Raw genomic sequence first — 25136 nt, forward strand, 5'->3', positions numbered from 1 at the left:
ATCCCTGCCCAGGGCCTCTCTGCGGGGCTCCGAGGTGCAGATTTACAAACGTGTGCAAAGAGCTGAGTAGAAATGGGCTTACTCGGAGGCATGCTGGGGTCCACCCATGATTTCTGTATCTCCATCCACAGATGAAGTGAGACATAAACAAACGAATGCAGCTTTAGTAACGCAGAGGTGGTATGTGCCTGCTGCACGCACACATACATAAAGAAGTGTGTGTCTGTGTGTGTACACACACAGACTCATACATAGACCGGGAGGCTTATGTGTGTTTATTCGTCTAGTCTGCAGCTCACAAGTCCCAGAAAGACATATCAGTGGATTGATGCACTTGACACAGAGATATTTCTATACCTGTTAGGTCACAGGTCTCAAACCTAGCATGATCACCCTAGCTCTTCATCTTCCGAAACAGTGAAATAGCCACCACTGTGTTGGGTAACAGGTAAACCTGTTATTTGTGCACCAGTAAGCAATTCTTTCAGTGTTATGTGTTATAAAAATGACCAAAATCTTCAACCTTGTTCGTCCTAAGAAGTGTTTAGCACTCCCTGGACACTGGTGCAATACTGCACCACCCGCTAAGACCTCCTGAGCTCAAGCTTTGGTAGTGGTCATAGTATGCAGCACCCACTCTGGACTAAGCTGCCTCTAGGCACCTGGGGTGGAGCCAGGCTGTAGATCTGGTGCTCTCAAAAGGTGCTGGAGGAAGAGCACTGGTGCTTTAGATTCCATTAAGGCATTCCAGGTGGCATTCTTGTTATTGGTGGTGGCAATGGTAGCATTATTGCTATTCTTGTTGTTAATAATAATAATAATAATAATAATAATAACAATAGCTTTGCCTAGGTCTCCCCTAACCTAGTGAGCAGGGAAGGGCCGAATGCATCTACCCCACAAAGTGTTCTGAGGCTGGAATGCATACGTCTATAGTTATAGAGTTGTGTTTTCTGCTCCCAGTTGGGCGCCGTCCCATGCGTTTGGGGCATGACAGGCACAAGGCGATGTAGATGTACATGCAGAAGGTTCAGAGTTCCAATAGTTTGGGGGCTGTCTGAAAGAGGGGGCTCACATCTCTGGTCAAGTGAGGAAGGCGCCCTATGACGAAGAGACAGGGACTGAATAGCTCCAAGACTCGAGAACATTTGGGAAATATATTCTTATTTCTGATTTGTTTAATCATTTTCCTACTTCATTTGCTCCTTTTTGGTTTTTATTTGCTGAGGTACTTATGCATTCGTTTACATATTTAGGAACTCGCTTGCTGAAGTTTTCCCTCGCTACATACAGTCTTATATCTCTTTGGGGGGGAAGGATACTCTGCGCACCGTCCTATGCCATCTTTACTCACCGGACTACAATTTATGCGCTTCTTTTCTGCTTCATTGACACTTTTTTTTTGCTGCCTGCTTGTTTCATTATTTATAGGCGCCTAAGTCCATTTTTCGTAAATATGCTTATTTTCACCAACAGCACCTTGAGTTGATGTTCCATGGGACACACCTAAAGGGCACTGAGACAGTGGGTCGAAGGGGAACTCTTCCCCTAGTGATCAGTGAGGGCCAAGCTGACTCTTGGTGCTTATGGCATTTCCAGGAAGGGCTCTGCTGAAAAATATCCACAACATCAGGTGCGTTATGACCCCTGGCATGCCAAGGGTCCTCCCCAGGCACTAGAGGAGCAGGGCTGAGGACCACGAGGATCTGTGGAGCAGGGTGCGGCTCTCCCGTGTGGTCCTGCAGGGAGGAGAATTCTTCCCATGGAGCGGTGCGCGAGGGCCACACCTAGTAAGGATTTCAAAAGCAGCCCCACCCAGTGCGATTGCCATCAGAGGTATTGTGAGTAATGCTACGAGTCACGTTTGCAGCCACATCTGGTGTAGTGTGTCCTGTTCTGGAGGCCACATCTGGACTAGTGTGCCAGCTCTGGGGGTCATATATTCAGAAGTATATAGACAGCCCAGAGGAGGGCGTGGCGGGCCTGGTACCGCGGTTGAGTCAGGATGATGGTCTTAGCATTACCACCCTCCAGCAAAAGAGTGCTAAAGGTGTGAGGCATAACAAACCCCTTACAGGAGCAAACAGTTCAAAAGGCTGATTTGTGGAAGGAGGCTGCTGAGGGCATCTGAGGCCTAGCACAATGCAGGAGAAGGCTTGAGCAGCGGTACCATAGCTTGAGAGAGCGTTTGACGCCATCGTTGACGAAATGCATGTCTTCCTGCCACCCACTTCTGTTTTGGGACCCATCTTCGGAGGGTGCCAGGCTGCGTGCATCCCATGCGTGCAAGGAGTACAACTCTCGCTCTGTTCCCTCCACCCACGCCGCCCCCCCCCCCCCTTACATGGGATGCACAATGCTTCCACAGTAAGATTTACGAACCTCCATCGCAACCGCAGTCCCAGCCACTCTGTTCCCACGGCCAACACCCACGTCTCAAGACATTACCCGGGGGAGGGAGGGGGGGGAGGGGGGGGGGGGTGAGTAGCCGGTGTCCGCAGCCTATCCTTTAGCCAGATGCCACCTTTTGTAGTGTAGGCCTTCCCACCATTCCGAGACCCCCATTGGCATTCATTTGTTTTTCCGCTCCTGTTTTCTAGATATGTTCTGCATACCTCAGGTCGGGGGCCTCTGATGCCAAACGCAACTCTCTCGCACCACTTTTTTGTAAAGTTTGGAACACGTAGTGCCTTGAGGCTGCGCAGCACACCTACCATGTACACGTGACAGGACAGTTCAACTTGGTCTTTATTTCATCCATCTTAGAAGGATGAAAGGAACCTGTGATCCTCAGATGACATGCAAATGTCTGCAGCAGAAAAAGCAGAAAACAGAGAAGTGTTTTCAGGCGAAAACGCACGGATCCCGCGAGTGTCTGGCTGAAAAGTAATTGCAACGGAATGTGGCCGCGCCCTTACTCAGAAATGTGCCCACTTCGAGCCAAAAAAACAGAGCGTCCAGCTCTTGAAAACTACAGCTGGCAGAAAGCCTCCGGCACCTCCCAGTGAAATTAGCGCCAGATGCCAAATACCGGTGCTTCTCACAGGTTTAAGTCCCGAGAGTAGGAGGCAGCACAGCTCCGCCTTTCATCCTTCCACAAGCGACAAAATGAGTAAGGGTATTAACGATACGGACGTCTCTTTGTAGCGCCACGAAGACGACATCAAGTGTTCTACCGAAATTCAGCTTATAAATATAATCAGAACCAGTTTTTAGCAAGTTTGTCAGTCGAGAGGGATCATTTTACGATCCCATTCAGTCCTTGATCTCCTTGATAACTATTTTGTGCCGATTAAGTATGCAGGTTTTGGTTCGGGGAACGGATAAATATGAGGTCAACATCTTAACTTTATTTCCTTTCCAATGCCTTGTTGGCGCTCAAAATCTCAGCAAACAAATGTAGGCAAAAGCATACGAGTGTAGAATGTTTGTTTAAAACTATACCAAGACCACACAAGGTAGCAGGCACTGATCAGACAGTATCTTCAAACATGCTGGAATTGCCTAAAAGTTTACGCTCTAATAAGTATATTTCCATTTCTTTGATATAGCGTTTGCTGCGCCAGCCTTGTAGCTTCACGACGCTAGAAATATCATGCCTTACTATAATCCAAATCCACGGTATTCCTTTTTGACATAGAAAGTCCAAAATGTCAGGTCATGTTTTCCACGGTTTGAGCCCAGAGCTCCCAAACAGAAATCCCTGCGGCAGGGCGTTAACCGTCTGAGAGAGCAGGAGAGGAGTGAGCCTGATCCTGGTGTAGAAGGATCAGTGCAGAAGTCAGCTGCTCAGTCTTCTGATGAACCCACCAAACTTGGCTTTTCTGAACATGTAGGCCCATATTTACAAACTTTTGACGCTGGGCAGCGCCACAAGCCTTCTTGTTGCCTCAAACTAAAAGGGCAGGAATGTGCAGTATCTACAAGATACAATGTATTCCTGTCCTTGTTCGCTGCAATGGGGCGCAATGAGCTGCCTTGTGCCAATGCAGGCAATCTTGCACCATGGTGCATGGGTACCTGCATTGCAAGGATGATTGTTTTTGTGCAGGAAGGAACACCTTCCTGAATAAAAACATCCACAAGAGGATATTTCCTCTTTCTATGTGTGCTGAAAAATACAGCACAAACAGAAAAAACAAAAAACTAGCAGAAATAAAGGTATTTCTCCTTGTTACATCTCACTAACACATCCCTTGGGGAGGCAGATGCTTTTGACGCATTCCCAGGTTTACAAAACCTTGAAAATCTAGGAATGTGTCAAATGCCATGGGTGTCATGTGGGAACACCCACTATAAAGACCATGGCACGCCTCCCTTTTGCAAGGTGAGTCAACGCAGCAACTTGCGCTACATTGATCAGTCCATATTTACAAGGTCATGAAAAGTCAGGCAGGGCAGCTTTACGTGACCTTGTAAATATGGCCCTGCAGTGTGCACCGCCGGACTGTCACTAAAGATGGCATTCCAGTGGTTCAAAGGGCCTTGTAAATATGGCCCTTATTTCACACAGTCCTAACAGTTAAGAGTGTTTTTATAAGTATATACACATATCTATCTATCTATATATCTATCTATCTATCTATCTATATGCTGTCGTTGTAAAAAAACAAACAAAAAAAAAAAAACCTAATGTCTGGAGGGTGGCCTGCATGAATTGGCAGACACCCGCCAGTATTCCAACAAAAGCGCTAAACAACTTCATTCCATGTGACATAACGTGCAGCGGAGTCAAAACGGAGCAGCAGGTAAAAAACCGAGAGAGTGCGAGTTCATTTGTGTCAGTGGAGGTTCCAACCCTCTGCAAGAACCGCCATGTAAAGCTTCGGTTTCAGAAACGGCACCACTTCCCCTTGAATCATCTTTCAGTCTCGTGCCCTACCCTTGCATGCTGTCCCTGTCTCCTGTGGCTAGTCCACCTCGGGTACTCTGGCTTCCAACCCCTCGATGGTTGTACCTATGTCCCGGGAAATGACTCCAGCCCTGCAATCCGTGCCCCTCAGTCCATTTGTGTTTTTTCCTGGTGTGCAGTCCAGCACTGACCCCTTGCCTGTCAGCCAATTAGTGGTGCCCCTAGTGTCCCGGTGGGCCTCTCCAGCTCTGACAATCTACCCCTCAGCCCACCGGGGGTTTTCCAAATTCCCCGGTTAGCCAGTCCAGCTTGTGAGACTAGGCTTTCCCTAAAAGGCCTGTCAAGTGTGTGTGAGAGCTCTAGTTTGGACACCAGCACCACGCCCTGGGCACTCTCCATTGACAGGGGTGTGCCGGCTGGCGAGCGCGGCGGAAACGCCCTGATACCACGCCTCACCTCAGAAAACACGGGGCAATAGACTGCGGAAGCTTAGCGCGCGGCAGGCGGCCAGAGGCACGCCCAGGTGAGAGGGGCTGCGGCCGCCACTGTTTGGGCCGGGCGAGGCCTGGTGCAGTGGCGCCACTTAGGCAATCGCGAGAGGGTGTTTCAACAGCGCCTTAATCTGCTGTGGCCACTCCTCGCGGGGCGAGGGGGCACCATTCGAGGTCAACGGGCGAACAGGAATTTGGTTACACTCTGCCATAGTTTCCTATCGAAGTTTCGAGCACCTCTGTGGATACGTCGGATATGCTGAGTTAATATGGGTCGTGTACTTCATTCAGGCACACGGCAGGCCTCTACTACGCCTTACTCCCCACCACACTCACACCTGCCCTCGCCTTCTTCCATTTCATCTCAACCACCTATTCATCCCAACACCATATTTTCAACACCTAGGGGGTTCCATTTTTGCACTCGTATTATCTTTTTGAATAATTATGGGAAATTCAGCAAAATGGAAACCCGATATTTGGTGCTAATGTACACAAGGACGTATTTCGCGATAATCAAAATAGCATAAAACCACAATTGCTTTAAATAACAGCCGTTTGCATTGTGTTCATTTGCATTGTACTTGTGTTTCTGCGATAGGCTTTTAACAAGAATGACCTTGAAATTATGCAATAAGGTGTAATGGTGTACTTTCGGACATTTCGCCTGTTAGGAGTAAAGAGAAATGCCAGAAATTATGCAAGATTACTGCTTTTCTGCATGCACAGTTTGGGATTTTGAAGACAGCACGATTGGATGTGTCAATGCTTGTTTATTACAGTATATCAAGTACTCCATGGGGCAAAACGCACCTATGTGTCTTCAGAGAAATCAGGGTACTCTCAGTCATACTAGGATACTTGCAGTGAATTCAGGGTGCTGGCAGTAAAAACACTAACCAAGCATTGGCAAAGCCAATAGGTCTTGCTTATGCGAGAGCTATTGGCGGTGGCATTGTGCTTCATCCATGTTGTACACCAGCGTGGCTGCTGTTCAGCATGGTTAAAAGTTAGTGACGTAGAAGAGAGTGGTGTGGAGTGTCATAGAGTGGAGTAGGGCAGAGTGGTGTAGGGTATCGCGGAGTGGCATAGAGAGAAGTGCAATTGTGTGGAGTGGCATAGAGTGTTGTAGACTGGAATAGAGTAGGGTGTTATACAGTGGAGTAGAATAGAGTGGAGAAGAGTGGCGCAAAGTGTTCTCAAGTGGAGTGACGTTAAGTGGCATCAAGAGGCGTTGAGTGTGGTAGCGCAAAGCAGAAAAGAGTGGAGTGATGTAGAGTGAAGTGGCATGGAATGGCGTAGGGTGAAGGGGCATAGAGTGGCATTGAGTAGAGTAGAGAGGAATAGAGAGTCGTAGAGTTTTGTAGAGTAGCATAAAGCAGAGTGGGGTGGCGTGGCGTAGAGTGGAGTAGAGAGTCAGAGAGTGGAGTGGAGTGGAGGATAGTGGAGTAGAGTGCCATTGAGTGAAGTGGTGTTGAGTGAAGTAGAGTGTAGCAGAGTGGAATGGCACAGAGTAATGTGTCATAGAGTGGAGTGGCACAGAGTGGAGTGTCATGGACGAGAGTGTTGTGAAGTAGAGTGTCGTGGAGTACAGTGTCGTGTCGTAGAGTGGAGTAAAGTGTTGTGGAGTGTCATAGAGTGGAGTGTTGTAAAGTGATGTATCGTAGAGTGCCAGAGTGGAGTAGAATAAAGTAAAGTGGCATAGGGTGGAGTGAAATAGAGTGGATTAGAGTGTCGTAGATTGGAGTGGTGTAGAGTGTCGTAGAGTGGAGTGGCACTGAGTGGAGTTAAGGGGCCTGGAGTGGTGTACAGTGGAGTAGAGTGTCATAACGTAAAGTAGAGTGTCAGAGTGGAGTAGAGTAGTTTGGAGTGTCATTAAGTGGAGTGTCATAGAGTGGAATAGAGTGTTGCGGAGTAGTGGGTTGTACAGTGGAGTGGCATGTAGTGGCATAGAGTAAAGTGGTGTGGAATGGCGTAGAGAGTAGTAGCTTAGAGTGCCGTGGAGTGTCATAGAGTGGAGTAGTTTTGTAGAGTGGAGGTTTGTCATAGAGTGGACTAGAGTCGTAGAGTGGAGTGGCAATTAGTGGAGTAGAGTGGAGTGGTGCAGAGTGAAGTGATATAGAGTAGTGCAGAGTGTCATAGAGTGGAGGGGCATAGAATGGTGTGGAATAGAGTGTCATAGAGATTCACAGAGTGTAGTGTGATAGAGTGGAGTAAAGTGCTAAGTTGGAGTAGTACAGAGTTGAGTGACTTAGTATGTAGTGGCATAGTGTGGAGTAGAGTGGCATTCAGTGGAATGGTGTAAAGTGGAGTAGATTGTCATAGACTGGAGTGGCGTAGAGTGGAGTGGCATAGAGTGGAGTAGACTATTGTAGAGTGAAGTGGTGTAGAGTGGTGTAGAGTGGCGAGGCATAGAGTGGTGCTGCATGGAGTTGAGTGGCGCAGAGTGCCATAGAGTGGAGTATTTGTGGTGTATTGGTGAAATGCAATTAGGGCAAACACATTTTCAACTGAAATGACCATTACATTTGCACAGGCACACAGTTTTGGTGGTATAACTATACAACACACAAACCAACATTTGTGAAAATGGGCATCACCTAGTGTATTGATTTGTTTGGATCCTATTAAATATTTGTTTCCACCGAATCACAAAAATAGTGCTTCATTTGTAGTTTCCTAATTCCGATATATTATGAAATATTTGTACAGTTCATTTACAGGCATTTGTATTTTGTTATGTGCTAAAACATAATATTTTACAGCCCCCACCACCCAGTACCCAGCAAGATTGTCACATAAAAACTGTCACTTTGCAGTCAGAGAAAAAAAGTAAACACCAACCTCCATTGGAAAACAGAATCTAACATTTGACCTCTGTCTTTGAATACACAGCAAATGTGACACAAACACATGTCTTAAAGGCCTCTTTATTACTCATTCACTTCTGAACTTCAGCACAGCTATTATGGAGGTATTTCAGCACCCCACCTCCCTCTACTTCCAGCACCTATGGCATAGGCATGAAATTAAGGAAGTGGATTGTTTAAGTTTTATGTTAATACAAAAGAGCACTGACCAAAATAAAGATGCTCGTAGGCATAACATTGTTCCTTACAGGCATGCTAGATTAACTGGTACTGGCAAAGATGAGTAGAGTCAGTCAAGCAGACAGATAGGAGGCTGGAAAAAATTTCAAAGAAATACAGCACATTTACTAATTCCTGAACTAGTATACAAGGCAGTTAACTGAAAAACACATCCATGTTTGTGGCATGTCTCAAGAAAAAGTAAAAAAAAGAAAAGTTTCCAAAAAGCAAGCATTCATGGGACAATTCAGGAAACCAATCAGAGAAGTAGTACGCAGGCTATGCTCCACAGAAGAGGCAAATAAATGATGTATGGTCTAAATAAACAAAGCCAGCAAATAAAAAGAAAGCAATTGTGAGTTACAAGCCACAGAGCCAACATGAGTTACAAACCACCAAGCCACTGGTATTCAATAGGCAGAAGACATTCCCAGGGAAGCTTTCAGAATGTCCCAGAGAAGTCTTTTGCAACCAGACAGCTGTGCTATCTGGTAGGATTCGACCAAATAAGTGGTGCGGAAAGAAAACAACAAGCATTGGCAAAGACAATAGGTCACAGCTACGAGACAATAGCTAGTGACATAGTCAATGTTTAGCCATTCTCTACAGCAGGGTGGCTGCCATACAGCATGGCCTAAAAAAGTATTGGAAACACCAGTAGCTCTTGTCTTTGAGAGCTATTGGCTTTTGCAGCATTGCTGAAAGAAGAAAAAAGGGCTATTGCACAGCCAGAGCTTGGCATGTCATGGAGCTATTCTAGTTGAGGAGGTGTGGGCAAAAACAGGGATGGAGGGTGTGGGAAGAGCGAAGCACTATGGTGTAGCCAGCGCTGGCCGAGTAGTAGTGCTTTCTTTGTTTATTGCAGGGTGAGGGTGAGAGGCAACACAGAAGGAGGTGATGGAGGAGAAGGGTGATGGAGAGCAACAGAACAGACAGCAGGTTTGGAGGGTGAGCAACAACATGGACAGGGAATGGTGATGGAGGGGTGGCAGGACAGAGAGCAACAACAGGACAGTAGGTGGGGCAAGCAACAACACAAACAGTGGGTAGGGTGGGGTAGGAAGGAGAGGAAAAACATGGACAGCATATGGGGCAAGCAACAACACACACAGGGTAGAAGGCAAACAACAACACAGACAGCAAGAAGGCACAAGCGACAAAAAGGTCAGCGGGAGAGGCAAGCAACAACACAGACAACGGGGGCAAGCAACAACATAGACAGCAGGAAGGGACAAGCAATTACACTGACATTTGGAGGGAGCAGGCAACAACAAGTACAGCGGCCAGAGCAAGTAACATGGAGGGAATAGCAACATGGAGGGCGGGGGAAGCTGGGGCCCTGAAGCAACACAGAAGACAAGTAAGTGAGGGAGACTGCTGGAAAAAACACACACTGTAGTCAAGTGCTTAAACAAAAAGAAAAAAAACAGTGCCTGATTATGTGAGTAGTAGAAGGGCACAAGTAGTTGTGTCATGCTCCAGGAGAGGGATAACCACAAGAAGCTGAAGTGAATGCCTCATGCACCAACTTAGAAAAAGCAAGCAAATTAAGAGTGACAGTGAAGATAACCAATGATAAGCAATGGGCAGCCTCAAAGCCCATGTAAGGAAACCTAGGGCTTGATTTAGATCTCGGCAGAGGGGTTACTCCATTGCAACGGTGATGGATATCTAAATACCATAGAAAACAATGGTATTTAGATTTTGGTGGATGGGATATCCATCACCACTGTGACAGAGTAACCCCTCTGCCGAGATCTAAATCATCCCAAAATGTCTTGCAAGCGACAGAGCATGAGCTCTATCAGGTGAAACCTAAAAATAATCGCTTTCAGTATACAACACGTGTGATACAAAGACTTTCACGTGTGATGATTCAGGGTACATTTGAGATGAAAAATAGTTTGCCATGCCGTGCAATTGAGGCACTCTATAGAAGATGGATTGATACACCAATCAGCCAATAGCATGAGACGAGAGAGAAATACTCCGCTGGACAGAGCCAAAGTCCAGTCTATGTATTTTAAAGCACTGGAATGAATAGAGCGCACACATTCAGACAGCTGAGGTGTTAAGACAGACCTTAAAACATGGAACAGATTCTACTGAAAAAGGGTATTTCTGAGAATAATTGGACTGTGCTTGGAGGCCCTCACTGATCAAAAATGAGAATTTATAGATGGGTTTGCCCAATTTGTTTGAACCAATTGTATTTACAATACAAATCTATATTTCCATACCAAATGCATTCAAACCATTTGATTAAAAAATATGCTTTCGAATCAAATTATATTTGATACTATAGCTCAAAGTCTGTCCAATTATGGATTCTGGGGCTTCCTGACAACTCATAATTGTTTTTCTTTCTTCCAACACTACCATAATTCCAGAAAATGGGTGAGAAAACTACAGACCCTAGACATCTTCCCTATAATAACTAGCTCTCACAAACCAACTGGCTTCATATTAGACTAATTCTATAATCTTAACAATCGAATTAGGAAAATCACTAAGAAGTATGAAATTTCAACTAAAGCATCATAACCTAACATCAGACTATTCAAAAACAAGGCTTTCAGTCTTCAGTGCATATCACACTTCACCCCTCTCATATTTACCTTTCATTCTTCTGGCAGGCTGATTACTCATTCTGGAAAATTTGATTGGATCACTCCTAATATAACCTCCGTCAACTAGCTTAAGCTTGAAGCAGATTCAACATAAAACACATTTGACTTTCTTTGCAAGGTCCTTCACCTGAATTCTCCTCGATAGCTTCCACAGTAATCAGATCTCTTAGGCACAAAACCAGAAGTGAGGAAGCAAATCAACTCTGCTTCTTAAAATGCCTTCCTTCAAGAACATGGCCACCCACAGATGATCCTTCTCAGGTAATGCTGCTAGAATGTAGAAAGCCGTTCCCAATTCATTTCAGATTGGCTATTTCACTCCAAACCTTTAACCGTAAACTGAAGGAACACCTTCTAAAATTCCACTTAACTTCTCTCCTCTGACCTTGGTCTCGCTCTATCTACACTGAAGTTCTATTACACAATTTGCTTTTGTTCCTTCTACTCTATATCCAAGCTCCTGCCTTCTTCTGTCCCAGCTCTACAATCGTTTCTATCAAACCTTCCCTGCTGTTTTGACATTGTACATTACTGCTACTACCTCAATATTGTACTTGCTCCCTTGCTGTTGAAATTACTATGCCATTGCTGACTAGGCAACAATGCACTACCAAGTGTTATTCTATAGGTCGTTGCCACTACCAACTACAGCTGGTCTAGCTGTATATTCTACCTGTATGTTGATTAAAACACTGTTGATCAGCGCTCTGCGCCCATCTGGGCCTAGCAAATGAGGGAAAAAATTCTAAAATAAAAAAATGATGAATAAAATATTCCACGCAAGTCTTGGCTTTACTTATAGCATTCAATGTCATCCTTCACCTCTCTCAAAGCCCTTCAGCCTCTCGCCCCTTCCACCACTATCGCACTCCAAGTCACGTCCCTCCTACATCCCCTCATCCTCCAGAGTCACCTGCCACCACCCTCAAACAACAACCAGATGTTACAGAATGTAAAATCCCTGGCTTCCTTCTAGACAATGATCTTCATTCTAACTTGAACATCACAGGCATGGCCAAAGAGAACACCTCCGTCTCTGCTTTCTCAAAAATAATAATATTTCTAAAATACTCATTCGTCCTTGAAAATGCTTGTTGACGCTTAGGCAATAGGATGTTAATTGCAACCATGCTCAATGGTACTTATTTCATCCACCTTGGACGGACAGTTGAATTGATGCTCTGTGATTTGAAGCTGTGAGGTCCAGGTTACATACGGATGACTGCTAAAGACGCATTAGTCCACCAAGGTATCTTCGTCCTAGTAGCAGTTATAGTTGCCTGGGAGAAGGGGTAGTCTCGCAAGGTGTGTTTGTCAGAGAAATGTGACTGAGATTTCCAGGTATTTGTCTTTCTAACTCTTTGACAGGGTGGAGGTCTCCAGGTGACCAAGCGCAGGACCTCATTGAGTGCAGGCATCTATAAAAATAGATTAAATGGTTTTTGAAGGATAAATCCAGGAAAAAAAAACATTTACGCTAAGGCACAACACGTGATGTACCTTTTAAGGACGACCTATGCGAAACAGGTTTTATCATTGAGAAATATCAAGAGAACAGTCAGTTAATACAACCATCAGTAATTGGCGCATGATGCATTAGCACGATGTCTAGATCAAGAGAGATGAGATCGAGCAGGCAGACAGCTACAGGCAGACTAGCAAGATAAATAGAGATAAGCATATTGACAGATGGGTAAGCAGCCACCGCAGGAAAAAGGCACAAGTGGAAAGAGAAACTCAGACATTCAGACAGGCAAACAGATTCTGCAGACATGCTAACAAAAAGACCCATACATGCATGCCACCACACAGGAAGAAGAAATACAGACTGGTAGACGAACGCACGCGGATATAGAAATACAGACAGTTATAAACAATTAAATCACCGTTTATTAACCTGTGGTCTGTGGACCCCTGGAGTCCAAATTTAAATTAAGCCAACATTCATGTTACGCTGGTCATGTAAAATTCTCAAAATTTTAAAAAATTGTGTGATTAAGTGCCATTCACAGTAAAAAAAATGTATTGTAAATGTGCCATTTGTGTCACGGTTTCGGGCGGATCTGATCAGGACTTTGGTTGGGACACCCCTTGAGGTCACCGAATATCCTAAAGAGGTAGTACACTGGGGCAGAGGAGCAGCTAAAGGCATACACGGAAAGGACAGTTATGGATAGGCACAGGAAACAGGAAAGTAAAAGCAGAGCAACCCCTGTGTGAACAAACAGGAAACGGATTGCCAGTGGACAAACACGCTGGGGTTGTACACAGAGTAAGGCGCAGAACCTCCCACAGTGACAGGGAATCTCAATGCCTCTGTGCAGTTTGCTCTTACAGATAGTCACCCTGCCAGCCCCATAGAAAGGAGGCAGCAGAAGTGATTCTGTCTCTGGACCCTAGAGCACAAACAAGGATAGTACTTACATACACAGGACACGCTCTTGTGGGTCCAGCTGGAAACACAGTGGCGATTCCTGAGAAAACAGCAATAGCACATTGTCACTGTTAGGCACGAAATACAACGTATAACACTGGACAAGGATGGGGGCTGGAATTGCCTCCTGGAAACCAGGAGCCAACCCCAGTACACAGGAGGACACGTATACACTGGTGAAGACTGATAGAACACTTACCAGACACAAAGAACCAAGAAGAAACAGAAACAGAAGGGAACAAACAAAGAGGCAGAGGCAAGAACTAGGAACAGGCTCAGGCTGAAGCAAAAGGCGGGTCTAGGACTTGAAAACAGGGCGCAAACTTCTGGCTGGGAAAGACAGAGACAGGACTGGGAAACTGAGAACAGGCTCTGGCTGGAACAGGCAAGGACAGGACTGGAATACAGGGAGTAGGAAATGAGCAGTAAACAGGACTGGGAAACAGAGAGAAGGTTCAGGCAGGAGCAGGGCAGAGAAACAGGGAGCAGGCTTTGGAAGAAACAAACAGGTACAAGGCTAAGAAGTAGGGAGCAGACTCTGGCTGGAACAATCAGGAGCAGGGCAGAGAAACAGGAAACAGGATCAGGCTGGAACAGAACAGGAACAAAACTGGAACACCATCCGACAAGGGGTCTGTAACACAAAGGAATTGAAGTCCGATGCACGACGGGGAGCTTGAGGAAATGGCTGCTTATAAGCAGTTCCAAGCTGGGCTGCACAGGAGAGGTATCAGGTGTGTGTGGTTTCAGACACTTGCAAGTCCTGGAGGAGAGGATCCAGTGAAAAGGAGCAACTGGACTTCTCCCATTGAAAACAATGGGAAACAGAATCCGGGTTTTCCTGACTACCAAGCTGCGCATTATGGGATTTGCAGTCCCAAGAAGCAAATGTAGTCCTACACAAGTGTACCATGGAGAAAAGAGAAACAAACAGGATTCAGCAAGGGACTCTAGATAGGAGTTCAAGATGATTCCCAGGCTTCTGACAGTCCCCTTACAGCGCTCCCTGGAAATGGAACGACAGAGTCGTAACAATTTGTGGTAAAAAAAAAATTGCCATTTAATGCAATTTATGCACAGGAACAACAGAACGTGAGCTGCTGTTGTTTGAGGTGCTTGTTTGCACTTCTCATAAAATGTATCCTCATATCAAAAACTGATGCGGGGGCTCACTTTGGGCTAAAATATAGCGAGAAATGTCAAATTAGCATTTTGCTTAATTTCGTGAAATTTTTCCAGGATTTAATGTAATTATGCTAAAGCAAATTGCATGAAATTTGTACACCCCCATATGTAAAACTTACTTGCAGTCTACTGTTTTCCTCCCCAATGTATTTGATGTATGTATCAATAACATCAATAAGACAGGTTTACATTTATATTGATAAGCATTTTAAAAAACTTTTAGTCAGAAGCTGATTGCTAGTTCAGGACAGAGCTTGTTTGCTCGCAGACTGTCCACAACTCCGACCTGAACTAGACGTCAGCTTCTGACTAGAAACACTTGAATTATTTCAAGTTTACTAGAAAATCATGTGCATGTGCACACTTTAAGAGGCAGTGTCCAAACCACTCAGCGATCTACCCATGTGTACTACCCAAAAGTATGCTTCTCCTATCCACTGCTTTACGTGGTCAGGCACTTACAGCTCTTCTTGAATCGGGAAGGGGGTATGCCCTTTTCAGCAAATCTGAAATACCTCCACAGGCAGCCTTTGTGCAAGCTCTGTTTTTTTGTCACCTTTTGGCACAAAGATCCTGCATGATCTCCAGCTTTATCCATACCAAGCTGGATTGCTGCCCTGTGTCAGCCCAAGGGCAATGTCAATCTAGTTACTACTTTTGCCCTGCGTCTTCTGCTGAGAGCACTGATTTCATATGATTACCAACTGACACGTGAACAGGACATGGGTCTTGTTCTGGTGTATAGTCACTTTCACATTTAAACCTGCAATGAGGAACGTAGATGCATTGAGCTCATACCATGTGTACTTATTTGTGAATTATTGCTGTGGTTAAAATGGTAGAAGTGGCCTTGGGGTCTCTGGCTTCCACTTGCGATTCAATGGAATCCACAGATGTTGAACGTTTAACAACCACTGAATTAAATGAAGAGATAGAAGACATGGGAGGCAGACAGGCAAGCAATGGCAGACAGACATTTCTAGCACTGGCGTAACAAACGCCATAGCAGCCCCAGCTGTCCGGGCGAGCTCCAGGGGGTGGGGAGGCCTCAGCACAGCACCTGACCTGAGTGATTCTGGAGGGACCCCCCTCCATGCTCTTTGCAAGGGGCCCCCTCCAGTTTCGCTTTTATTATGCCACTGATTTCTAGAAATATAATGACAGACATATGCATTGGATGACGCAGACAGACAGAGAATGGAGGGTCCCGCTGAGAAAGAGACACGGTCTAGTCTCTTGGCGGGAACATTCGGGAGAGGAAGTGACCTGTAGCGATGGGACAGGTAAGTCGGGGTGGGACATGGGAGGGGGTTTATTAGGGGCTGAGGGGGAGGGACCTGTCTCTTTCTGCGCTGATCATCGCACGCTTAAGGAAGTTGGAAACCCACCCACCTGGCAAGAAGATGAGTTTCTTGGAGAAGAGTCATGTGTTTTAAATCAGGAGGAGAGCTTGTGGGAGGAGGTTTGGGACGCCAGTTAGGGCAGATTACGACAGAGTGCGGGACGGCAGTAGATGGGGAGGGTGGAGAGTCAGATGGGGGCCTGGCCACCCTTCCAGGGGAAAAAGAAGCAGGTGAAGGATGAGAGTGTAGTGGATGCCGGAAACAGGCAGGGCATGAAATGAAAAGGGAATGTGTGGGGGTATGGAAGTGTAAAGTGAAGGGAGGTGTGGAAAGGATGAGCAAAGATAATGTTACAAGGTGGGGTTCCAAAGTTGGAGTTATTGTTGAAAGTTTTAAAAAGTTATGTATAAGTTGCAATCCTTTCCTAAATAAATGGCCTTTTACACTAACATGACAATGTCACTGAATGGGTCCCGATGACAAACACGGAGAACAGATACTGACAGACTGGCAAGGCTACATGCAGGATAAACAAAAACAGACTAAAACTCAGGCAAGTAGTGGTAGACGGATCCAGGCCGAAGGATGATAGATTGAAACAATAATAGACATGAACAGGTACACATAGACGCAACAGATAACTAGGCAGATGAGGCGAACAGATGCTGGGAGACAAACACAGCCAGTCAGAAAGCAACACAGACAGATAATGACAGGCGCAGACAACCACTGAAGCACTGAGCTTTGGTTTTTACTCTCACTGTTTCTCCCAGAAGAGGATCTCATGATCACCCTTCCCAAGCAAGGATGTCCTCTTATGCCCTTGATATATCTCTTTTTATGAACAATGTTGGACTACTTCAGCAAGGAGTGTCAGGGACCCATCCGTCTCATCTCAATGGAAGCGCCACACCTTAAATGATCGTTGCTGCTGTGAGCCTCCGGTGCCTGGCTCACTACCACAGAACCGCCTTTAACCCCACACCCTGGGCATGATGGGACTGGTGCTATCCTGAGCTTGGCGCAGCCACAGACACCTGTGATGGGCAGATGCAGAGTCAAGGAAGAAGGCTCAGGGTGCAATTGTAGGGATGGGTGAGCCCAGAGGTGGGTCCTGTGCTCACTGTTCCACAAGACTAAAACTGCACCTGACGGACGAGGGCCAGATAGCCTGAAATCGGTGTAGGGCGACTTGTCACTGTTCAGAGGGGACCTGGTCTGGCAGTTCAGGCTGGAATGTTCCCTGCGGGCTGTACCGAGACTGATTTGCATAAGGCTGATTCCCGTCCAAGATGGTATGGTGGGTAAAAAAAACGATGGGCTGGAATGCACCCCTAAGTAGTTACCAACGGCTGAGGTTAATACAGAAATTTCACCTATCACTTGTTTTCATTTCTTCAGGTGCCACATGAAGCAACAAATTGCCTAATTCACTTACTCAGATGGTCATGAGTCAGCGGACCACGCCTCAGCCCTTTAAAACCACTATTAGGCCCTGTGAATACCAGCATTTTGAGTGCTGCTATCCAAGGATGCACTTTGGACACCGTCTTTGAAGGTCGGACACATATTGCTTCACATTTAACACTGTCAATCATCCCAACAATGTTGCAGTTCCTCTCAAAGGATGCTCTATCTTCTGCTCCTAACACTGTTAATGCAGGGGCGCCTTTCAGGGGCTTCGCAGCAAACCATCCCCAAACAGTATTGCACCCAAGAACATATTCCATGCCTCTGTTTGAGTTGGTAGGGGCCTGGTCACAAATCAGCAACTGCGGTGCACCTTCACTGGCTGCGGGTCAAAGCATCCCAGCTAACCCATGAGGAGGGGTCTCTGGCTGTATACACCACCTTTATATTCATATCACAGGCTTAGTCTCTTCCCCTTTTAACTCACTTCTACAGAAGTGCTTTGAAAGGTACTTTGAAAAGTCCAGCACAAGCTAAATAGAGAAACATGGGTGTTGGGCCTCTGTAGAGAACAGGATAGTTTTGGATACCCCACCGCGAGCTGAAAGTCGTTGGCTTGGGGTTCCCTACTTTGAGATGAATGCCAATGTCTTCAGATGCTCTACTGCAAGGTTAGAGTAGCGTGTGAGTGGTTGGCTATGGGTATCAGGCTTGGGGTGAGACTGAGGCAGCCCCTGGTGCTCTGGTCTGGAGGTAGGAGTGGGAAGGCAACTGATACTCACTTCTTCAAATGAGAATGGGTGCATGAGAAACTCTTCTCTTGACGTGAGAATGAGTGGCTTCATATACTCTACTCTTGAGGCAGTAGTGGAAATTTCTTCTGATACTCGTAGCAAGGAGAGACTCAGTTGTTTTTTGATATTCTACTGTGAGGCGAGATTGGGGTGTTTTCTGGTACTCTTGAAGTGAATGGATTGCTTAAATAATTGATTAGGGGTAGGGTTAGGAGGCGTTGAATACTATTCCAAGGAGGTGAAGGTGGTGGGAATCTGATACTCATCTCTTGAATTGAGGATGGGGTGCCCTTGGATACTCTTTTCTTGAGATGAGAGTGGGTTGGTGTAAGATACTTTTACCGTAAGGTGGGAGTCGGAATTCCTTCTGCTACTTTAAAAGGAGAGTTGAGTGGCTTCTTATACTCTAACGCAAGGTCAGATGTGGATGGCTTCTGATGCCACACTATGAGGTGAAGAGTGGGGTGGCTTTAGGTTCAGTTCTTTTGGGGTTAAAGTTGAAAGGATATGTATACTCTTTTCTTGAGATGAGGGTATGATGGCTTCAGAAATTCTTCTCATCGGATCAGAGCTGATCGTCTGGATACTCCACTGTGAGGGTAGGGTCTGGTGGACTGACATACTCTGAGGAGGGACGGTTGCCTCCTGATACCCATCAGCTGAGGTGAGAGTGGGATGGCTTCTGAAACTGTCCTGTGAGGTGAGTGGGGTGGTTTCAGAGACTGTCCAGTTATCTGAGAGTGGGTGGGCTCTGATACTCTTTTATGAGGTGAGAGTGGAAGTAATAATGATAGTCTACTGTGAGGTGAAAGTGGAGTGGCTACAGATACTTGTCACCTGAGCTGAGAGTGGGGTGCCTTGAGGTACTCTTTTCTTGATGTGAGTGTCCTGGGTTCAGCTATTCTTCTGTTGAGGTGAAAATAGATGGCTCTAGATGCTAGACCGTCATGTGAGGGTTGGATGTCCCTGGAAACTCCACTGTGAGGGGAAGAGCAAATGGCTTCTGTTAATCTCCTCGAGGTTAAAGTGGAATGGTTCTGGATAACTTTGCTGTGAAAGTGGAGTGGCTTCATGTGCTGTTCGATGAGGCAAGGGCTGACGGTTTCTGATGCAGTACTGCTGAGGTGAGGGTGAGCTGGCTTCTGAGCCTCTCCTGTGAGGGAAGAGTGGAAAACGTCCTCTACTCTTCTGTGAGGTGAGACTGGGCCCAGGAGAGACTGGATAGCTTCAGTTCCTGTCCTGTGCTATGCAAGTGGAATGCTTGCAGATACTCTTCTCTTGACATGGGAGGGCATGGTCTCTGATACTGTCTTGTGAGGTATAAGTGGATGTCCCTGCATACTTTTCTCTTGAAGTGAGAGTAAAATGGCCGCCTATACTCATCTATGAGGTGAGAGTTGGGTGGGTCCTAATACTCATCTGTGAGAAGACAGTGGAAGATTTGAGATACTCTTCTCTTAATGTGAGAGTGTGTGGCTTCTAGTATTCTGCTGTGACAGAAGGTGGCATCTGCTCTTTTCCTGAGATAAGAGTAGATGGCTCTGGACACTCTAACCCTTAGGGGAGAGTGGTACGGTTTCTGAGAGATGGGAGTGAGAAGGTTTCTGATCCTCCTCCCCATACCTCACAATAGAAAGGTGGACTCCAGTACTCTTCTCTTCAGGTGACAGTGGGTGGCTTCCAATACTCTCCTCTTGAGGTGTGAGCACATAGCTTCTCAATTTGTACCGTGAGACAGCATGGAGTGGCTTCTGATACTCTATGTTGAGATGAGGACGTGATGGCTGCCAATATCACAGGCTGGGCCACTGCCAGCCTATAATGTTTGCATCATACCAAGCCACTCTCAGTTTCTGTATGCCCATACCATAACCCAAGTGCTGTCAGCCTTTATAGATACTATAGTCCCACCCTATACATGTCCATACCATAAGGTGGCTTGTATGTGCCCATACTATAACCGAGATGCTGTCAGTCTTTGGATGTCTATACTGTAACTTAGCTACTCTGCTTACATACCAGTGTCTGAGCGTCTCTCAGCCTGCAGATGTCCAAACAGTAAATGGAGTCACTTGCAGCCTTTAAATGCCCCTGGCATAGCGAAGTGTACAAATAAGTGATGGGTAGAATGCTTGAATTAATCTCAACAACTGGTTTACGCACCTGTCCCAATTAGGGCGTAACACTGAAGTATACAAAAAAGTGATGGATGGAATGCCTGAATTCATCTCAGCTACTTGTAAATACTCAGGCTGCATCCCAGTATGTTACTTTGCACACCATGCCACCTTAGTTTGGACCCAGTCTTATGCAAATCAGTCTTGTCCTGCTCCAATGGAAACAGTCCACCCCGAACTGCAAGGACAGGTCCTCTCTGAACCAAAACACAAGCAATTTAAGTCTGGTTCTGATCGTGTGAGGGTGCATCGGGTAGGTATAGCTTAGTTCTAGTGGCATAGCGGCCGCTGTCCGGCTTTGGATGTTTCTAACACAGACACGGCTTGAGGCAGTATCATTAGCACAACCAGTGCTACTCTATGGTGGTACATGCTGGTAGCTGATCCTGTTCTATTCTCAGTAAATCCAGGCCACAGGCTCTGGCTGCTCCGGTTCCAGTATCCAAAGTTGTATACTGTTCACCGAAATCCAATGCTTAATTTGAGCCAGTGGTTTCTGGTGCGGGCACCAGCACTTATTTTTGAGGGACGGCACTTATTTTTCTGCATCAGGGAATTACTGCGAGCAAAATGCACTTATGGGCAAGACGGAGGAAGAGAAAAACGAAAAAGCGCCACAAAAGGAGAAAGCAGAAAGCTGCAAGAGTTTGCTGAGGGGGTAGGGAGTGGCTGTAAATGGTTTGAAGAGGCACGAGGTGGCTTTAGGATTACTGTGCCTCAGCATTCAGTGCTCGCACATTTAAATGCAGCAGCCGCGTGTTTCAAAGGCGAGTTTTGAGCACTGGCATGTTTTTATTTACAAATTAAGCACTGCCGAAATCCGTGCCGTTCTCAGTTAAGTACCTACTGTTCACACCGGATTTGATTTGCACACCCAATGCCAGTCCCCGTAAATCCATACCACTTCCCAAATGCTGTTACTATATGTGATTTTACACACTAGGCTGAGCCGTGGCACTCTATAAATCCATAGCGGAGGCACATTGGTGTCACTTTCTAGAAGTCTATCCCTTTGGCTAAGCCAGTGCCATCCTCCGCGGAGGCTGAGCTGGTGCCACCCTGCTCAGGTGAATACCGGAGGCGCAGCCAGTGCCACTCTGCAAAGCCCTGCGCTGCACGCTGAGCCGATGCCAGGCTGCCCACGACCATCCAGTCGGCGCCAGCTGTGGTCATTGATTGGCCACGAAAGATGACCCTTCTTGCAGGAGTTGGTGCGCCGGGAGCTAGGAGATGCAATGCCAACCTAGGGGCCCCTTGTTCCCCACAGCTCGCCCAGGAATGAGACAGACTGAAGGGCGGCCAGCTCTGTTTTAGGGCACTTGTGAGATGGCAGTGTGTACCACGAGGCCAAAGGCTGTAAACCGAGCCAAAAAAGCACACTGGGTTGATGTCTTTACTGCAGAGATGTGCGTGCAGCTAGCATATGCCAACGTTTTAACTTGTTTAAGTATCTCCCTCGCGAAAATTCATGTCAGGAGCTCAGGAGGATATCCACGTGAGATAAATGTACACACAATTAAAGGAAATTGAAATAATATTCACATCATTTGTTAATCTGAAAATACGGTGTGACTGCAGCCATGCCGTGGGCTCTGCTGTATAGCAAAAAATCAAGCGCCAGCCGCAGCTGAGAGGCCGAGTATTGAGGGGGGCTTGGACTCTGCACTTCCTTTTCCATCTGACTTAAGCCCTGAGCATGTACTCGTGCTCTTACATCGATGGCCAACCTTGGGCATTCTGTGAAGCCTGCAAAAGGTGAGACATTCGCCACCATCTACCAGATCGTGCCGTCGCCTTGGTAGCGCCGTATTATTTATTCATTCTTTGTCTGGGGGTTCCTTTCTGTTTTTCATAGGACGCGGTGTAATTTTTGAAGCCAATAAATGAGAGGACATTTGTAAGAAAAAAACACAAGTATGAATGGGTGCAACTAGCTTACTCAGAGGAGCCCTGAGCGGGGCCAAGATGGCAAATGTGATAGGCAGGCGGACTCTGTGGCGACACCGCCTAAAGCCCACGACCCGCCCCTCGTTTCGGAGATCTCCCAATTTCAGCAGACAGGGGCATTCAAGTACGCATAGGAGGGAATTAAACTGCAGCGGCTCACACGATTCAGCGAGGGCGGAAACGGAGCCTCCCAGGATGCTCTGGTGTTGCTGCAAAGACGTGACAGCTTGCAGGGCCGGTTTGGGAACCAAAAATAGCCCTGGCAAACTTTGTCAGACCGGCCCTCATACCGCACTTAGCGGCAAGCTAGCCTGCCCCCTGCGAGAAGGGCTTTGGAGGGAGTGTTTTGTGGGGGGAAATGCAACTATGGTGCATTTTACAACACATTCTTCAATATAGACCTATGCCAAATCAGGGAAGATTGGCGACATGGCTGCATGGCTCAAATAATGAATGAATAGTTGTATGGATGAGAGGGTGGGTGGATTACTTCAAGAAAGGATGACAACGAATAAATACTTTTTAGCTACATGGAGCAAATGATTTTAATACACTGACCCAAGGGTGAGTATTCTGGTTGTCATTTTAGTTTATACGTTAAAATATCACCTTGAACAACCACCAGTACTTCATTCGAGCTAGTGGTAGCAGGTGGGACCCACCAGCGCTCATTTTTTGGAAACCACTTATTTTTCCTCAACAGAGTTTGACCCAAAACAAGAGAGCGAAAAACCCTAAAAGAGTAAAGAAGGAAAACAGCAACAAAGCGAGAACAAATGAAAGAAAAGAAGGTGAAAGATTGAGCTAAAGGGGAGGGAGTGTCTGGTGGTGGATTAAAGAGGCATGAGGCCGAATCAACAGCCTTCATATTCAGCTCCTGACGCTTGAGAGTGCCGGTCACCGGTGTTTGAGAAATCTTTAGGCACAGGCACTTAGGCCCATATTGATACTTTTTTAGCGCCGCATTTGCGCCACTTTTTGATGCAAAAACAGCGCAAACTTACAAAATACTGGCCCATATTTAAACTTTTTTAGCGCAGCATTTGCGCCACTTTTTGACGCAAAACGGCGCAAACTTACAAAATACAATTGTATTTTGCAAGTTTGCGCCGCTTTTGCGTCAGAAAATTTCACAAATGCGGCGCTAAAAAAGAATAAATATGGGCCATTGTATTTTGGAAGTTTGCGCCGTTTTTGCGTCAAAAAGTGACGCAAATGCGGCACTAAAAAAGTATAAATATGGGCCTTACTATTTTACAAAAAAAGGCCTGCTAACCTCCACCATCAATCCCTGTGAAGCATGCGTATTCTAGATGTATTTGACGCAGTTCACAGATTTAGCGCCTCAAATAATTAAACACAAACATTAAGCTTTGATCTAAAATGGAAGAGAGAAAGAGCTGACCATGTAGTGGCCAAATTGCACAATGTGAAACCAGGAAACCTTACACTAATCCCAGCTTCCACCTGATCACAATGTGTAATCCTAGATATTTACTTTTTTTACAGGGCCTCCTTTTCCCTCAGCATCACATGAGAGTAACTTTAAATATAAAATCCAGCCTACCATGAAGTGAAGGTATCTCCTATGCTACTGCGGGATCAGAACATAAAAGTACCAGTCCTACAAGTCGAGGGACATTATTCAGGCTACAAATTTTAGAGCCAGACAAACCTGTGATTGGGTCAACTTCTTGAATTTTTACTTGCAAAGAAATGCATTTAAGACTCTGAGGTCTAAAATGGGACACAGACATCTATTTTTCTTAAGCACAAGGAAGTGACAGGAGTAACACCCCTGCCCAATCTGTTCTGGGACAAGCTCAACAACTGCTTTATCACCAAAAGAGAGTTTAGAGGTTCAAAATCATAGCACATCCTCCAACACCATAGTACCAGACTGACTGACAGATGTCTTATAGGTATTCCCACAGGGCACACTTCTTGGTGAATGTGTGACTACAAAGAGTGTTCGCCCCCGCTCAGATCTGGCAGACAAAAAAAACCATAGGGTATGACAGTGCTCATTTTAAGGCAGGAAACGTACTTACCCACATATGAATGTTCAGGATAGAACTAATGATAGGGATCCCATACACCAGAGGTCTCCAAACTTTTTAATGCCGCGCCCCCCCAGTTGAAAAATAAAAATCATTGGGCCCCCCTCAGAATTGTTCACATTTATTTTATAAACATGGCAATGTTTAAATATGTCTAAACCTATTTAAACATTGCAGTTAAGTACTGTTACCTTTTAAAAACTGCAATAACATGCGTCTGCTTAAAACAAAGGCCTGTTATCTGTATAATATTTATTTTGGTCAGAGTCTGGGGCCCCCCCAGGGATCACTTCAGGCCCCCCTAGGGGGGCCCGCCCCCCAGTTTGAAGACCTCTGCCATACACCCTGATGCAGGCATGTGACCCATCCCTTGGCACACAACGGGTTGAAACGTTGACACCACTAAGGATGATGGGATCATTATACTAACATTGATCCCCTTTTTTCCCTTTATTTTGTAATCATACCCCTTGTATTCACCAAGAAAGGAATTTCCCTTGGGGTTTACCCAAGGTATTTTTAAATAATAACCTTAAACCCTAAACTATTCAGTGTATTTTATTAAGAACTCCCTCTCATGGTTTTTCAGTCCACCCTGATAGTATCATCCTATCAGGGTGGGATACGGTTGCCTACGATGATGCATGCCACAAAAGTGTGGGTTAAGTGTTCTCATCCGATCTATACTGTACTTATCAGCTGATCAGTAGCCAGGCCTGGTGCA

General features: G+C 46.0%; 1 protein-coding gene and 1 long non-coding RNA gene across 2 annotated transcripts in view; one reads left to right on the forward strand and one right to left on the reverse strand.

The window, feature by feature from the left end:
• EMP1 (epithelial membrane protein 1) overlaps positions 1 to 25136 on the forward strand; it is a 57031-nt gene that overhangs the window by 303 nt on the left and 31592 nt on the right. The gene's annotated exons all lie outside the window — the stretch shown is intronic.
• LOC138292561 (uncharacterized) overlaps positions 8157 to 25136 on the reverse strand; it is a 46222-nt gene continuing 29242 nt past the window's right edge. Inside the window, exon 3 of the long non-coding RNA XR_011202724.1 lies at positions 8157 to 12480. This is a non-coding gene — a long non-coding RNA (uncharacterized lncRNA). The remainder of the gene's footprint in view (positions 12481 to 25136) is intronic.

Source organism: Pleurodeles waltl, chromosome 4_2 (genome assembly GCF_031143425.1).
Source record: "Pleurodeles waltl isolate 20211129_DDA chromosome 4_2, aPleWal1.hap1.20221129, whole genome shotgun sequence".
In the NCBI taxonomy this organism is placed as follows: domain Eukaryota; kingdom Metazoa; phylum Chordata; class Amphibia; order Caudata; family Salamandridae; genus Pleurodeles; species Pleurodeles waltl.